The 15,952-nt window shown below is 45.3% G+C and overlaps 1 protein-coding gene across 3 annotated transcripts in view; it reads right to left on the bottom strand.

Annotated features, from left to right (window-relative positions):
• dlgap4a (discs, large (Drosophila) homolog-associated protein 4a) overlaps positions 1-13,493 on the bottom strand; it is a 45,415-nt gene extending 31,922 nt beyond the window's left edge. For all 3 annotated transcript variants that reach the window (XM_029834281.1, XM_029834282.1, XM_029834283.1), the window contains exon 1: positions 13,196-13,493. The gene's annotated coding sequence lies outside the window, so the exon portion shown is untranslated. The remainder of the gene's footprint in view (positions 1-13,195) is intronic.
• Positions 13,494-15,952: the final 2,459 nt, after the last annotated feature.

Below are 15,952 nucleotides of genomic sequence, written 5' to 3'. Positions count from 1 at the left end.
TCTTCTCTGTGTGCCACAGATGGAACCACACGGTAAAAGATTTGTTTAGTCAAAATATGCGTTTTGTCAAGTTAAACAGAGATCAGGGAGCCAAATTACTGAGGTTCTGCAGGGGACATTCAGACAATTCAGACTAGATTGTAAATACTTTGCTATAAACGGCAAAAGATTTAAGATGGAAGTGACTCACTTAATAATATTTAATGCTTTGGAACGATCTATCGAGCTGCTTCCTCTTTATGCTCCTCTGAATACTAAATGTTGTAAGCTTAGCATGCTAACATCAGCCTTTACCTGGAAAGCTAAAGCATTTGTGGGCTTTTGTTCAAGTTGATGCAGCCTCGAGTCAGCAAAGCTAAAACAAATGCAAATTGGATATCTTGGGGAAAAGGCATAATATAATCAGTGTGTATTAATCATAATTATCTTAGTGACACAACAGTGCAGTGACAAAATATGGATACCAACAAATGTGAGAGCTGTTTTAAGGAAAAGAGGGATTCCAAAGAGATGAGACACGGGTTAGCGACATCAGGCTTCTACCGTGCTCAAGGATAAAAAAGGCATCGGCCACTACAGGATTGTAACAGTTCCCTCTTGCCGTTCGCCTTGAAAAGCAAAAAGTGCTTATTGAGGAGAGTGGGATAATTCAAGGTTGAATATTGAATGTCTTTTATTTGTATTATTCTGTTAAAGACAGGCCGATTCTTCTGTCAGCAGCCCGAGTCTGATCCGACCTTTTCATCCATGTCAGCACGTGTGAAGCAGCTCTAAGGTCAGAACGGCCGTCAGGACATTTGACTATATTTAGCATCTGGTTTTAGGCAGAACTATTGTCCATCTGACCAAAGCCGTTCTTGGCCGACATGAATTTACTGTCTTATAAAGCTGGTACAACATCAACCGCTGTCAATGTCGCCCACAAAGTCAGCGAGGGCTTAATTCTGGACGTCCCTGCAGAAAGTAGAAGGTGGCTACAAAAAACCTCAACTATGTGTAGCGTAAGAGTGAATTTACTCTATTAGTTTGCACATCAAAAACTGGCATTGTGCTGTTGTCAGGATAACACACACAGACGCGAGCACGGAGCTTATCAGCCAGCCTCCGACGGCCGAAGCTGCTGTCAGAGCTCAGATCAACGGCAGCAGTGAAGCTCCGGAGTCTTAATCATTAAACTGATGCATAGTTGCTGCGTTTCCAGTCGTTCCCCTCCACTGGATCGCTGTCTCCTCTGCTAAATTACAGCTCCGGGGAGAAATAGCACACAGAGGAATGTAGCAGTCGATGCAAATGGTCAGGACCTTAAAACCAGTATTCCAGCTGTCCTGCGGAAAAAAATATTAATCACGGTGCTTCGCTCGTGGTCAATCAATAAGAATTTCGTTAAACGACCAAAAACAAATGATCGCACTACTTTGAATAGTTCTGGTTCTTGACGTGCTGTGTAATTCTTATTTAACTACTCACCAACAGCACGCTGTTGGTGATGCTAATGCTGTTGACAGAGATGCTAACATCAATCAATCCAAGCAGTAAAGACCTGTTTTGAAATCATCGAGCCAACAGTCTGTAACCAAGGCTGTCATGTGTCATTACTGCATCACTAATAGTTCCAAATTATAAGGTGATTAAAAAATTGAAACCTAAAGTAATAAGTAAAAGTAGCTGCTAACTTTTAGCAACAACTGCTGATAAACCTTAATATTGAGAAGCTTGAATTTTGAGCAATTGTGGAAGAGTTCAGACATATTTGTGGGCTTATCTGTCACCGTTTCCCACTAAATCCACATTTTTGTCATCTTTGATTGTGGTTTGATACGAAAGGGAACCTGATTTAATTTAATTGTTAATTGAAAACCCAAACAGTTTTGGACCGCAGCCTAAAATAATCAGACATCTGATGATGGTTTTATCCCACATGACTGCATCAATTCTGCTTTTATTTCCAATTACTGAAATACAAATATGTATGCATGAAACGTTCCATTTAATGTTAATTTTGCCGTCTTATTCATTATCCTTGAGAGTACATTAACTGTACACAGCATACATCCTATAATGGGATGAGACTGCTTTTCAAGTCTGAAGGTTAGAAAATGCAAATATTTAAGAGACAGAAAATCTGGTGTTTGCGATTCCGTGGCTGTCAGTTCTCATTCACAGGAGTCGGCGTCTCACTGTGGGACTACGCCTCCGTAGTGATTGTCAGACAGCGAGACAACTCACTCACGCTACTCAGGGACGCGGGGTTACACAAGAAACCGCAGGTTTCAGGCTGGTCCCTGAAGCCACAGTAACAGGTGATCACATCAGATCACCCGCTGGGTCCTGATTTGTTCCCTGGGCTTCAGCTGTGGTTTCTGTCAATGGAGCCAAACACTTACGTAACGGATAAAAGTTAGAAATAGTGGGATTCGTGCAGTTTGCGGCTGCTGCTAATGCACTTCAACTCATTAAAGTGCTTAGTAATGCAGACGAAAACAAAAAGTCGCCTTCATGTACCCTTGGGATGAGAGCAGCCATACGTTAATGGTGGGGGGGGGGGGGGGGGGATTCTCACGATTAGCATACCAAACGCTGCGCACATGCATAATTCAGGAGTTCCTTTTTCCAAGGATACATCGCTCAGAATCAGGGATCAGCATTTTGTACGCTGAAACGAGCGTCACGGAAAAGTGTGCGATGCGTTCAAAGGGCTTTGATCTCAGAACAAAGCGGGTCCGGAGACCATGACCTCAGCTCCTGTCCACACCGGTGTTCCTTGGCTGTGACGTGAAGTTTCATTTGTTCTTGCTCTGTTCATACCTGCAGGTGTTACACTATTAATATGTAAGGGGGGGGTTCACGACCCTTTTCTCGCACCACATCCATAACAATGATGGTGACTCATGAGTCTTCAAACTCTTCTCAGAGGCTGAAAAGATGCCGAATCATTATGAGAGAAAAACTCAAGTGAGAAGATGCACAGAAAGGAACGATGCATGATCAAATGCCACACAATAATTATAAGATGGTTATCCTAAAATATAAAGTCTCATTGCTTGTTGGGGAAAAGGGAACAAAAAGAAGCACTTAAGGGTTCAGAAGGTCCGTGGTTGGATTTCCTGCAATCTAGAACATCCAGAAATTGACGGGTGGTAAAGTCGGAGAATACCACAGAAGAAGAACTCCCGATGAAACGGTTGTCCTGGTTACACAGGCAGAGCGGGAGGTTCTGTTCTGTTACACCGGGGTTCAACCGCCAGTGAACTGAGACCCGAGATCGCTTGTTCTGTTTCCAGTAATGATCCTTTCATTTAAAGTGGACCCAACCACTCTGGTGTGAATGTACCTTTAATTAGCGAGTGGCGACTGCCGGACGAGTGCCAACTGGAGCTTTAGCTGGCAACTTACGCAATTTATCAGCAAGCGGAGTGTGAACGAGGCAGAGGCATAAATATTGAACCAGGGGAAGCACCTTTTTAGTGTGATTTACAACATTTGAATGAGAGAACACAAAAATATTCTGACACATAGCAAAACAACGGCACAGCTAGCTAAAATAAGTGGCTCAGGAGACAAACTTTCACATTTTTGCCAATGGCCAAATCATTTCAATCATGATCAAAGATAGGCGAAACGCAACGATTAATCACTCGCACCACCTCCTCGTGATACCACAGCCACCGTCAGCTGACATTTGCTCTGGTGCATCGCCAGGTTGGCTCCGCGTTTAAGGATTCAGCCTTGATAGATGAGCCGGTCCTGCTCCGTTTTACCCTCAGGAGCCGCTAACACGGCTAATTTCGAAACCAGGCCCCTCTGATCTTTAAATACTTTACTCGGTAAGATGTTTACTTTGAGAGCGTGTGTTACAGCATAACGTTTATCAGAGCCTGCGATAATTAAAATGGCGTCAAAATGTGAGCGATCGGGGAGAAAAATCCCCTCCGAGCTGCAGAGGTCGGAGGATGTGTAACCGGCAACAACACGTAAATAGAAAACAGGAACGAACGAACTTGAGGAATAAACATCAGGGCTAAAAAACAAAACGATGAGCAGCGAAAAACAAAAGTGATGGAAACAAAAACCCGGCAGCTCCACAGACGAAACCGGAGAAAATGAGCGATGAGGTGGAGTCGCTGCTTGGCAGAAGCATCAGGCTTGATGTATGGAGCTCTTATCTACCAGGAGCCAATGCATTATCAAAAACACCGAGACAACATGTCAATATGTCTTACTGTGAGGAACAAAAGTGGTGGGTGTCGCGGTCTCGGAGCCACGCTCGCATGAGCAACACCCGTGGCGTGCGTTACATGGAGCAGGTGCGTGTGGGGAGGCCTTTGATTGGGACTGGGCGGCGGGCTGCACAGCGGGACTCGGCGGGACGACAAAGCCGAGCATTGTCTCCCGCTTTACGTAAGACTGCTTCAGCAGAAGTCCAAATAAAGCACTTGTTATCGCGGCTTTGTCATTTCTTGTGTTCCGGAGCGTCACAATACGTGATGGATAGATCTGATGACGTGAAGGCTAAAAACAGAAGCTAGGTGTTAGCGAGAGGTGGCGCTGTGTTGCCTTATTGGCTGAATTGAACGAAGGCCAGGAGTGATGACAGAGCAGCAGGAAGCTAGAGGAGCGTTTATCCTCTGACCTCAGTGGGGAACAAAGGACAAAAGGCTCCAACTACAGAGAAAAAGGACGCCCGAACTCTCCGCTCAGCTCTTTTTCATGCTTATATGATCATCCCTTCCTGCTATTCACTGCCAACATAATCCTCACTTTAATTTAATGCTTTAAATGCTCACCGAGCTAAAAATGAGAAGGCAGTTTCACCAAATGTCAAGTCACTTTCAGCGCTGTCGGAGCGCTTTTGGTTGCTTTTATTTTTTTGTCACTGGCTGCTGTTGGTGTCATGTTTTATACCGAAATGTCACAGTGGGGGGAAAAAAATTGTCAGGGTTTGTGCCTGAGGAGGGGGTCAAATAGATGCAGAGCACGATCCCAAAGGCTGGAATAGTAACACATAAAATTTATTCAAAATAATTAGCTTCAAGCTTGTTCAAGAATGGCTAATTCGCTTCATGAGACCTTGGAAGAAGATCAAAAGACAGATTCTGGATCACTGAAGCACAAGACGAGCTGAAACACAGGCTTTCAATGCACCCAAAAGGGGGAGGAGCCAGTGAGAAGCAGGTGAGAGATATTAGGCTAAGGAGGAGAGGTGAAGGGTGAGGAGAAACACTGATGCACAAACGTGTGTTTTGTTTAAAGAACGATATCGATGTCTTGCTTCCTCCCCCCACTGTCAGATTTGTGTCTGAATTTCATGGTTCTTCACCACCCGGGAAGCTTCCGGTGGAGCCCCAGCCAGAGAAAACAAACACAAGAACACTAAAACCGCCGTGTACGACACGCTGTGGTACACTGGTAGAGTTCACGAGGGTTTATTGAGCGGAATATCTGTGCCTTTAATCAGTACGCAGTTTGCAAACGGCCTTTAAATGCTGCCATTGTCTGCAACGCTGTGGTGCTCATTGAAGTTCTGCTGCAGGAGAAAGCCGTCTCCTCCGGCTGAAACGCAACATTGTTCCCCTGAAAGTCGCCTACATTTCAGTCATCCTTGAGAGGAGACGGAGCTGGCAGCCTCGCATCGGCCATCCAGGGACAATGCGGCAGTGGGGAAGCAGGCAGGCTCCACTATGGCACAGTTACGGCAGGTTCAGCTGAAGGAGAGGCACCCGCGCCCATACTAATGAGACACCGCCGATAAAGCACGTGCACGAATGAGGGCTAGAAACAATCAGAAGCCACCAGAGAGCGAATTACCTCACGGAAACGCAGCTCTCTCTTCATGTCCGCTGCCCCGAGTTTGAAGACGCCCGGAAAATCTAGCGGATGATGCGAAAGCAGCCATGTTTTTCCCAGCAGTACGTGATTACTTCATTAAGCAGGAGGCAACTAAAGCGATCATTTATTCATGGGCATTACAGGTACAACAATATGGCAAATGCTGACGCGCCGGCTCCCGTGTGCAGGACGTGCACAAGTAAATAGTTTATCCGGAGTGACGCGAGGGAGAGGAAGAAAGTGAGAGATGAAGAAGTGGGTGAAACATCTCTGATCACTAGTGAAGGCAGGACCGTGTTTGGGGTGTGGTTTGGGCAGGGAAGAGCATTTTGGGCCGAGAGTCTGTGGTCACTTCTGGTTGTGATGAGGGCTGTTCCGGTCCAAGCACGGGGTGGGGGGGGGGGCTCCTCGGCCGTCGCCATGACGTTATCCCGACACGGCAAATGTTAAAGGCTGCAGAGCAACGTCACTCCTGCGTCAAACGCATCGTCATTCTGTTTGGTGTGACATCAAAGGGAAGAATAATCCCTTCAGAGATTAGAGAGAGCACGTATCTTCAGAATAAAACAACCGTTAAACACAATAATAATAATAATAATAATAATAATAATATCGCTACGAGCCGTCAGTTACGATCAAACACGAGCAGAAGTGGGACAGACCTCTGCATGAGGAAAGAAGAACGTTTGACAAGGAAAAAAAGGATGATAGGGATGAATAATCTTTTGTCCCAGACAGAAATTCAAAGAGAAGAATGGAGGATCAGTGGGAAAAATGAAGAGATAGAAGAAGCAGGAGTGACCCCCGTGAGCTCGCTCAGCTCCACAGATGCAATTTATCACCACCCACTCCAGATTAATAAATAGTGAGATTGAATTGTGGTAAAGGACCGATGTTCTCCACACAGGTGGTGAACCGGGAACTAGTATGAACGCTGTCTATCATCTCCGGCTGCTTGACTCTGCATTCTACCAGACTAATGCATTCAAAAGAAGGCAAATCCTTTATCAAAGGCACAATATCCTGCATGAATTCAGACCGGATTCTTTAGGGAAAGGCTGGAAAAGTCCAAGTAAGCCAGGATTTGCCCTCCAGCCTCTTGTGAGGCCGCCTCCCCATCCGCCCGCCGGGCTTCTGGAGCAACTGTCTCCTCTCCACTGTGAATTACGCAATAGCGGCGTTTACAGTGAAAACACGCTGCCCGCAGACACAAACAAGGACGTATAACTGCAGCACGGCGAGGAAGGAGGCCCGGCCTGTCTCTGCTCTACTACCCGTGCATAAAGGGAACTCACAACGGACAGTTCAGGGTGACCCAACGATTGAATGAGAATCCGCACGGAGGGTGGCGGCGAAGCCAAGTCAGGCTGGAGAGAAGCAACTTCCTGCTGCAGTGACGAAGCAAAACGGGCTTCTGCTACATCCCCCATCTTCATAATTGGCCGTCATGAATCAATCTGTTACACCACCAGCCGTCTCTAAATGAGACTGTGTTCGCCTGGATTCTCCCTCCAAGTACGACGCTGACGACATCGCGCAGGAAGGGAGATAACGACCCTGCAAATGGCGAGAGCGCCGCGTGTCAGTCAGAGCAGATTTATGCCTCACGGTTTAAGAGTAAATACTTTTTAAAAAAAAGAGCAGATGCTAAAAAAAAGCCAGATGATGAGTAAATATAGCAGCACACCTTGTGTCAAGTGGTGAACCGTTCTATTTAGCCTCAAGGTTGCGAGGGTGAGTGATCATGAGCGTGTTTGTGTTGAGCAGTCCTGGGGGACATGTTGCATCTATCAGTGGAAAAGGAGGACAGGCTTCAAATTGCCTCAGCACTCAGGATGACACAGTGCACTATCACTCCTTCCAGCTATAGTCGAACTTTGTGTGTGTGTGTGAGGGGAAGGGGGGGGGGGGTGGAGATGAGGGTGTGCGGTGTCACAAGGTTGAATGTTGTTCCTGACTCGCTCTGGCCCTGACAGTGAAGGTGCCGTGTGGGTGCACTTGTCAGTCTTTTTGACCAAATACGGCTGCATGTTACTCAAGTCATAAAATAAGGCGCCGTAAAACGCACGCCTGCTTGGATTCAGAGCAGGAAAAAGAGCCAGAACATTTGTTTCTACTGAAAAATGTTGGGAGTGATGTTCAATAACTTTGTCTTGGAAATTTTAATGCGTCAAAAATAACCCCAATGTGTCTGATTCTTGAAGAAATCACATCTCATAAAAAGTCATCTAAAAGGCAGCTATTGAACAACCTGCCTGATTTGGTTCAGCGCCCCCTAGAGGATGTTACTGGGATGACAATCACAATACCGTCACACATGACAAGTAACTTTAAATTATTAGTGTATTTATAAAGCAACTTTCCAGTCAGCTTTGACCACGGTACACGCAGCGATAACCTCACAGGGCGTCACCTCGCCATCAGGACAAATAATCGATTGCGCATAATGCTTGGTTCGAAAGGACCCAGAATTTTTTATGTTTTTGGTTTGAAATAAATGTCAGGATCACAATTTCGAGCTGACAGATTTACTGCAGAGATGCGTTACCGTATAAAAGGTTGTCGTCCTTCTCGGGGAAGAGAGGGTTGTTTAAAAATAAAGGCTTTTATTAGCACATCAAAACCCGACTGGAACGTGCGACTACAGTACGACAATCAGTGTTTTAGAACTGAGAGATTACAGCGCTTCAGATCTTCACGGAATAATGGTGTTATTCATGAAGTAGCCAGTCGTTTCTAGCATGACTAACATGAAAGTCTTGGCTATTATTTAGCACTTTTTACATCTCTTTTTCCTCTTAAAAATATATATATATATATATAATATATAAAATTGTTAGAGAAAAAAAACCCAGGAATTAGGTTGCACTCGCAATGTCGACTTTTGGTTTGGCTTTGACCTGATTTGGTGGTTCATTAAACAATGATGGCTGAAGTATATCAAGTGTGTGTGTAAAGGAGCTGGCGCCATCGTTATATGGCAAGATGCTAATCCCCATATGGCGCTCGGGGCCGGCGTTGCGGCGCACCCTGGGTCAGGTCTTGTTTTCAGGGAATGTGAGTGGTGGCAGAAGGCAAACATCCCCTGGTGTTAATCTTCATTCTCTGCTGTCTGACTTCCTGTCAGACACACACACACACACGCACACACACACAATGCCTGGATGCTTTAGCTAATCCAAGCAAAATAAGATATGTGAATTTAATAAGTGCATAATCAATTTGACTTGCTATTGATGAGACAGAATATGGCTGCAGGCTGTTTGAGGCAGCTATCGATCTGTTCTTTCTCTTCTGTTCTGTCTGCACATCTGTGTTTGTTTACCTGACAGGACAACACACAACCACACTGATGACAACAATTGCACCACTTCCTCCAGTTCTATGTGGGTTTTTTTTATTTACTTCACATCATTCCAGAAGGCAAAAGTCAGCTTCGAACATCAGATTTCACATATTTACAGAGGTGTAATTAAAAGTGTATTAAACGTGTGCTTCAGCAGCCGTGGATGTTACACCTCAGCGCTGTGAGCTGTGTATTTTTATGCACACACAACCACCCACAGACAAAAGAACTGCCCCAGAAATCCACGCAAAGGTTCAAGAATTCCTCTTTGTAGTCATGAAACAAAATATCTCAGAGCTTTGACAATCACACTGAATTATTTCGCCTTCTCTCGCGCAATTAATGGCTCTCGGTCACGTAAACCAGCAGCTCCATCAAGGCAGCTGCATCTCCATTTTCATAGCAATTAGTTGTGTTACCGCGTTGTACTGCAACGTGCAAATTTGTTGAAGTCTGTGTTTCACTCAGACCAATTATAGAGCCTAACATTCATTTTAAAAAATAGAAAAAAAAATAACCCATTTCCATAAAAACAACAACTGTTCCTGGGATCTTCTCGACGTTGGACACATGAGGCACAATTAATCACCAGGGGACGCGGGCTCATTAATTGCAGCGTGTTGATTAATTGTCCCTGGTGAGGAACAGCTTAACATGCAAATTTGTGTCACAGGACGCGTTCAACGCCACAGCCCGGGCAGGGATTTATCGTATAAGACACACGCGGGGAGATAACAAGACACTCGTCGAGGAGCTACTGGAAAGCAGTTGTTTCTATTTTGGGACCATTATACAAGAAGTGGAAAATGTGAGATGTTACGACTTTGATGCGGAGGGAGAGATGAGCTACGAGGAGGGTAAAGAAATTATCCAAGGACAGGAGAGGGGAAGCGCCGCCATGATTGATAGATGTACTCAGAGACACTTGGGCTGTGTAAAACAGGAGATTTACGAAAGAGACGCTGTCTCTATAACAGAGATTTGGGAAGTTTGTCCCTCACTGTCATGTCAACACAATTAACATTCCCAAGGATGATTATTTCATATCCTATATATTCCTTACAGTATGTGATTTAGACACTGTACAGGACAGGAGAGATTTCAGAGCCGTGTGGTAGCAGGAAAGGTCACTGACTCAGCAGCATCAGAGGAGACAGACTTTAATCACCTTCAAACACTCCATCAGCTCCTGCGTGAGCTGGACCGAGAGCAGCGTCTCCAAGGTCATAAAACCTCTCTGTCTTGTGGCAACGCGGCGCCAGAATGAGCCAGAATCTCCTCAGAGCTGAAGCCGCACCGTCTCTCTCTCTCTCCATTCGCATCGCGGCCGGAGGTTTGAGCGGGCGGCGAGGAGACAACAGCTGATCAGATGGAGCACTCAGACACTTCGTGGTTTAGGAGGAAGTGTGCGCGCATGAGTTCATAGCACCTTCTTCTGTGTTTGCCGCGTGCAAACTTTGTTCCCATGGTGAACATGGAACAACACTTCAAAAATAAGGATCCAGTGAGGCATATCATGCTGTCACCGGGTGAACATAAATGTGCGTTTGAAACACGACATTTAAGATAAAAGGAGGAAATATTTCTCCAGAATATTGCAGTAATGGGGCTGCTAGTCTGAGTTCAGCAGATACCACAGGGGTATCAAGCCCATTTTAATTGCTCTACCATCACATCATCACTCCACATCAGAATGAAAGGAGCCACGTTAAAATCTGGTGCTCTGCCATCATATATGATCCACAGAGCAGATGCAGCACATTAATAAAGCAGAAGGGGACTAAAAGACAGTGCTAGCTTTTAGAGACTGTTTTCTGCTGGTTGAAGATGATGCCTTGTGGCATTCCTGCTCTTTTTCAACTAGTAATACAGCTAAAGTGTCCCACTCGTACTCGGGTCAGATACTTTTACTGTGCTGCCACGTCTGGAACACTTAGTAGCATCTTTGGAGGCCTTTTCTGGAACTTTTTTGGAATACAGCCCAGACAGGTCACCAGACAGATGCTGGACTCTGAAACCCTAACCAATCGTCGGCTACGACCCCGATTCCACGGCCCCCGTGTCTCCAAACATCATAGACACCTCTCCAATAAACTCAGGCGGAGGTGCAGGACTCACATTTATAGCTAGCATTAGGCTGGCTTAAACTTCTTTTCCAGTTTATCCTCCCTGACGTGACTGATCTGCAGCAGCGGTAATGATGTCATGCCCACATTTTCAAAGACACATTAAGGATTTGTCTGTATGGAATAAGTCATATAAATGAGTTACAGTTAGCTAAAGCCTTTGTAGCCGAGGCTCGATTTTGCATTATTAATCAACAAGACTTCCAAAGCTGCCATTCAGAAGGACAACATTTGATTATCCTTGAGGATAATGAGTGTTTTGACTTGTGTACGGGATTTTCCATGTATTTTTGGGCTGAGATGTATGCGTGAAGTGTCTGACCTGACGTTCACCACTGACTCATTCTGACTCAGAACTTTGCAGTAACAAGCACTCTTTTCTTAAAACACCGCAAAACTGTTAGCATTCACTCCACTGGCCCAACTCGGTTATCTCCGGTAATTACTCGGGAAAGCCGACGCAGCTTTCCGATGAAAACAGCCCAACGGCCAGCGCCGCTTTCCGGGACAAGGACAAATGTTCCTCCGACAAATTTGCATCATAGTAATCTAAATGTCAGCTCGGCATGTTTACGCGGCACTGCTTCAATCACCGAGAGGCTCCTCAGGGTCTGGGTGTGAAAAGACTTTTAAAGCTTCGTGTTCCATCACCCTGATGCGTGTGATAGATACAGTACGACACCTTATCTAATCTGTCCCTGCAGAAGCCCCGAGTGAGTCAGTAAAAACCCAAAAACAGCCACCATCCTGCATCAGAGCCGCCTTCTCTGCACCCCCCAGACCCGAGAGTGGCCATGATATCATGTTGGCACCCTGGCAGCAGGTATGACATTGACACCTCAGAGAGAGCCACCTCTGGCGGAGCGTCTCTGGATGCTTTTCCACAGCTCACAACTTCATTCGGAATTCTCCTGCCATTCAAACAGCTGTGGTGCACGTTCGAAAGCGAGCGTGAGCTCAGAATACAGAGGAGGTGGCATCCAAGCCTCAGCTTGAGTACAGTATTTTGATGGAGCCTGTCTCCGTCTGCCAACAGCAGAAGCTCCTGCAGTTCCTCTGTCATCCTTCAGCGTGCCGTTCGCAGATTTGTGGTCCCATTGAGCTGCGGATGAATTATTAATCAGCCCTCTCCCGACTAAATGGGCTTTTAATTGTAGATTCTCTTGTTTGACAACAACAACAGAGACACAGGCCTTCGATGCAAACTGGCCATCCATCACTGTCCGTCTCCAACGCAGCCTCTTTCACGATATGTGGACAGGTTACAACCTGCACAGGGAAGTGATTGACTGACAGTGCAAAGCCCAGAATAATAGAACATTTTCCTCATATTTTACATGCCAGGATCATGTAATAGCATCACTCTGCCTCTCAGGGCAACGACACCACAGGAGGGACGACAGATGTTGCTGTTTTTTGTGCAGCCTGAGCATAAAAAGCCCAAAGAAAGAGAAGATCGGTGCTGTATTGGCAGTAATTCATCAAAAAAAAATGAGTTGAAGGAGCTTAAATCCATCAGAAACTGCAAAACCTATCAGACCTTTTCTGATGCTGACAGTGAAAGTGGGGATAAGTTTGACAAACGCACTGTTTCCACTACAAAAAATATTGTTCTGAAATATTCTTATTCCAGGCAGCGTGGAGTCCTCCCGTCCAGAGTTAACCACTCACAGAAGAACCAGACTGTCAGGGTCATTTTAAGGGAGCACGCTGGCATCTGTACCTACAGCAAACACAGGTAAGAGTGACCCTTCCAAAACATTCAAATCATCGATATGAACTGGAAGGGGGGGGGGACCGATGCAACAATGCATCCTGATGAGCTCCAGTCAAGCCGTCAGCCTCCTCACGCACTGATACCCGCAACGCCCGCTGTGAAAACCACCAAGAATCTTACCTTCTTCATTCCATCCTAACCGGCTGCGGATGGGTGTCTGTCGCAGGGATAGTTATCCAGCTCCGCTCTGCTGTAGAACCACTGTCACTCAGGTGTCGGGAAGGTAAACAAGAGCAGAATATTCTCTTTTATCCTCTGGCTGTGCGGTCGAGTCTCGCTGCGGTCACCGCTCGGTGCTCCTCCGCGCAGGTGTCGAAGCGGTTCACCGCTTCACGGACGCGTCCATCGCGCAGGCGAAAACGCAGTTTGGAAGCTGCCGGTGATGATGCTGCTGCTGCGGCAGCCGTCGCTCCGTCGAGACGCGGGATGAGGGAGGCGGTGGGGGCGGGGGCGGGGGTGGGGGCAGCCGAGGACCCACGACAGAACACGCACAAATACACTCATCGGACCCGAAACCGCCGTCTCACGAGCAAACGGAGGTTGATGAATCATTATGCGCACTGAGAGGCAACATGCGCGCGCGAGAGAGCGTGCGTGCGTGCGTTTTATCCCGCAGAGTGATGCTCTTTGATGATTCAGACGGAGAAAAGACGGACTTTAAAGGAGAAATTCATTGTAAATAAATGTGGCACCGCATTCTTTCACATTCGGGACAGGAAAACCACACACACACGCACGCACACGCACACACAATCAAGTTATTGATCATTTAACTGATGTCATTATTTGTAACAGCCACAAACTGGATGTAATTAAACACGATGATACTAATAATACAGCGCTAACCTATGATTCTAAATGGAGACCAGGGCCTAATCTAGCCTGTATATATCAATATATCTGGCACAAATGTGTTAAAATATGCACTTTTACTTGTGTTTAACTTTCTGGAGGTGATATTTACTTTATTTTTCCATCATCTGTAAGAAATCCTTAGTAAAAATGGCTCAAAAGTTCATTTTGACTTAACTATATAGCTGACGGTGCAACTGAGGCATTTTTCTCTCAATAAATCTGCATCATCTATCACATGTGTATACGTTGACAGGGTCGGGACAGATATGGATGGCAACTCTGGCTTGACTGATGTGGAGGCTGCAGCTGTGAGATAATAATGTAACTTTTCTATACATTTGCAATCTCCTATATTTGTTTTTCTGCCCGTCTCCACACTGGTGCTGTGTAAACCTGGGGATCAATAAAAGCTCATTCTTTACATTTTCGAGAGCGAATAAACAATATTATATAGATCTTGTTGTCTTCCATGAGTCCTGTGCCATCCCAGTACATACGTGCCCCTGTTGTTGATGCATGTGAAGGAGACAAATAGATTATCTGCTTCAGTGAGAATTAAAGCAGATTGTACAGTAAATATCATTTAAGGGATTTAATTGCGCACATACACAATTTGCAGTTTTTAATATTGTTTTAGCCTATAATGCGTGTGAGATAAGTGGACCGTGTTTAATTAGCTCAGCACCACCGCCTCGAATAGCAAACATACTACCAATGCTGGGATTATGGGATGTCTCAAAATGACAAGATGATTCATGCAGTCATTAAATGTGGTTTTTGCCCTTAAACTTAATTTATTGCAAATGTGGATTATCAAATGGAAGCAAACAGAAGAGTGTTTCACTCTTTTCTCAGCAAAAAGGCACCAAAATGAAGTTTTCCACTGCTTCTTTTTTTTCCTTCACAAAATCGTGACACTTTGTTGGCAGAGAGGGTGAAAATAGTGGGATAGTGTTTGTCTCTGACCTCCCCGTGGGTACTCAGGCTAGTGAGTAGTGTATGATAAAGTGAGTGTTTTGGAGGAGGTAGAAAGCTGTTCCACAGTCAGCTGCCAAGCTCTGTTGCATGCTTCAGATCGCTGCGATCTGTCATTGACAATCTGTTTCATGCAACCGGTCCCACATTCAGCACACAGCTGAAGACAAATGGTGCCTCATGCCATTGTATCTCCATATTTCTGATCATTCTGTGTGTATTTTACTGGTCTATTTGTGAAAGAGCCATAAATCCACAGATTTTTTCCCCCAAATATTGCAATCAGATTTAATAAAATAACCAGATGCAGCCATTATCAGTCGGTGTATCTACCCACTAAACATTAGCAGTAGATATGGTGGCAGGTACTTTGCCATAAATTGTCCCCTGGAGCCGAGTTACAAAGGACCAAACAGGCCAGGGGCCACCCTTTGTTCTGTCTTTCTTTATTATAAAACGGTAAAAGAAGAGGCAAGAGGAATGAAGTAGGACAAACGTACAGTACCAACATTGACCGCTAGATGGCAGGTTCAAATCAAAGTTCTCCTGGGGGAGAGAAGCCTGATTTCTGTGTCGATATAATTTATTCCAACCATTCACTCATTAAAAACAACATTTGTATATGTAACGACTGAACTGATTTTCCTCCCAACACATTAAATCTAATAGGAAATAGAACACCACATTTCAAATGAGTGAATTAACAGAGGACTAACATGAGATAAACTGATATTCAGTTCAAGTCCATAGAAAAAAAGCTACAGTTAAACGTTCTTAACATTGTTATACTATCTGCAAACCTCATTTTCATATCATTGAATATCACATCATATATTTTCCATCATCTCGAGATGATCTAAAAGCATGTCGTGTCCTCTGCCATAAATAACATGGCTCTTCCTGTGGAGGTTTGGCAATATAATTCATACGGCTCCTCCTGCTCATGCCCCCAAGATATCACAGCAATTATGCGACTCTGTAGGAGCAACCTATTTGGGGAAGGTCCTCTTAAAAATAAGCAAGGGGAGTCACAACCGCCCTGCCTCT

Source organism: Takifugu rubripes, chromosome 3 (assembly GCF_901000725.2).
Source record: "Takifugu rubripes chromosome 3, fTakRub1.2, whole genome shotgun sequence".
In the NCBI taxonomy this organism is placed as follows: Eukaryota; Metazoa; Chordata; class Actinopteri; order Tetraodontiformes; family Tetraodontidae; genus Takifugu; species Takifugu rubripes.
This window is presented reverse-complemented; position numbering and strand designations above follow the sequence as displayed.